This window comes from Phalaenopsis equestris, unplaced genomic scaffold (assembly GCF_001263595.1).
Source record: "Phalaenopsis equestris unplaced genomic scaffold, ASM126359v1 Scaffold001032, whole genome shotgun sequence".
NCBI lineage: Eukaryota > Viridiplantae > Streptophyta > Magnoliopsida > Asparagales > Orchidaceae > Phalaenopsis > Phalaenopsis equestris.
Window position 1 is genome coordinate 298,599 of NW_018165471.1, and position 2,551 is coordinate 301,149.

Here is a 2,551-nt window from a genome sequence, read left to right on the forward strand (position 1 = left end):
ATCTTTGATGTTTGTGGATTAGATTTTATGGGAACATTTATTCCTTCATTTGGGAACTTATATATATTAATTGCAGTAGACTACGTTTCAAAGTGGATTGAAGTACAAGCTTTACCTCGTTGTGACGCTAAAAGTGTTTCACGATTTTTAATGAAAAATAATTTCACTAGAAACAAAATGCCTAGAATGATTATCACTGACAAAGGATCCCATTTTAGGAATAAATATATTCAAAGATTGGCAGAAAAGTTTAATATTATTCATAGAATCTCTACTGCTTATCATCCGCAAACCAATGGGTTAGCTGAAGTTTCTAATAAAGAGATTAAACAAATACTTGAAAAGACTGTAAACCCCAGAAGGGTAGATTAGTCCACTAGACTGGATACCGCCCTTTTAGGTATAAAACTCCTACTGGAATGACTCCTTACAAACTGATTTTTGGAAAGACTTGCCACTTACTAGTAGAATTAGAGCATAAAGCATATTAGACGATTAATGAATTCAATTATAATTTGAATAATGCTGGTAAGAAGAGATTGTTACAATTAAATGAATTGAAAGAGTTAAGAAATGAATCTTATGATAACGACGAGATTTATAAGAAAAAACTAAAGTTATGGCATGATCAGAAGATTAACCAGAAGAACTTTGAACCAGGACAAGAAGTTTTGCTTTACAACACTAAGCTGAAATTATTCCCTGGGAAATTGAAGTCTCGTTGGCTAGGACCCTTTACTGTGACTCAAGTTTATACTTAAGCAGTTGAGATTGAAGCTCAAGAAACTGGAAATAGATTTAAAGTAAATGGACACATATTAAAACCATATTTTTAGGTTCCATACTCTAAAGAGGTTTTAATGTTCAGTCAACCTGAATAACACCTAAATAGGTCGGGCTGGCGACATTAAACCTAGCACTTTATGGGAGGCAACCCATAGTTATCTTTACTTTACCTATGAGTATAGCAGTTTTTATTTGAAATTATCATTATTTTGTGGTATTATTAAGCTCTAATACTCTTATTTACCCTTGAATCATCATAAGAGTTGGATCTATAAGGAAAAATTGGAACCCATTCGGACCAGAGCGAAACTGTGTTGTTTTTGCCTTAGGCGCTGACGGCGCCCTCGATGCCGCCAAAGGTGGGTTTTTCCTGAGAGTCTAGGTAAAATAAATACAGAGGGTCGCCGATGGCGCCTTCAACGGTGCGCCGATGGCGCCTTTAACGCCGCCGACGGTGAGACCGGCGAGATGGCAGTTTCTGGAGTTTGAATGGCGGTTTTTGGTGATTTTTGGGCGAGAGTTACCCTTTTAACCTCCTAATTTCGATTCCAATTTCATATTTTAAACTGCTGGAAAAAAACCCAAAAAATGAAGTGAAACTCCATCAAATTCATTTCTATGGCGTCTAATTCCCTTGATAATCCTAGAATGTGAGTGTTCAATTTGCGAGTTTTCAATCTGTTTCAATCTGTGAAAGTTTATTAGTGCGAAAGCGCAGCGAATCTTCAACAAGGTACTCACAAAAACAAAATGAAAACAATAAAACAAAGACAAAACCATAAAAATAAATGACATAAATAAAATAAAACAACATAAAAAAATAAGACAACAAAACAACAAAAATAAAACATCAAAATGAAAAAAAACAACAAAATCAAATGACATAAATAAGACAAACAAAATAAAATGACAAAAAAAAAGTACGAGGTAGATGGATAACTTTCACTCCTGCATGGATCAATGAATTATACATGATCGAGAACATTCCTATCTGCCACTATTCCAATTTCATCTCGACAAGAAACCAGATGAATGAAATTTACCAATATTTAACAGACGAAACTGACAACTGGGAAATGAGAGAAAATAGGTACGTTAGTTTTTCTGTGACACTCCTAAATCCCATTTCAAAACACTGGCACTTTTTCATTTCTGCAAAATTTTTACCGACTATGAAGATCGGTAAAGTTTCTAAGGAAAGTGCTATTTTGAATTACTGCATCCAAAGGGAACTGTCGATTGATATTGGATCAATAATTGTGAAGTCGGTTCTAGGCCTGATCTTTCATGGATCAACTTATGGGCTTGGACACCCTTCAATAATTTTCTCACTTTGCAGTTAGTTCCAAGTGCCTAAAATTGGGAAAAGGTACTGCTACCTTGGAAGCTTTCGGACCCAACTGAGAGATTCCCAGTATTTGTAGATGAAAACGACATGTCCATTATAATAGATCAATCATCTCACAATTCACTACTAGTTCAACCCTTAATTTATGATAAGACTCTGGTGATCCTGCGCAAAATCAAGAAATTGGAGGAGGTACAAAATGTCATGAATGCAATTAATAATATCTCTGATTTCTTCGATCATCTAGACTGGAGGATGAAAGAACATTTTGATCACTCTGGACATTTAGAAGATAGTTTGATATGGCTGATGAGGAGGATAAAATTAATAGAGGAGGATTCTATTAAAGAATTTCCATTCTCAAAATTCACTGCCAGTTCAACCCTTAATTCCATACAAGACTCTGGTGATCCTGCG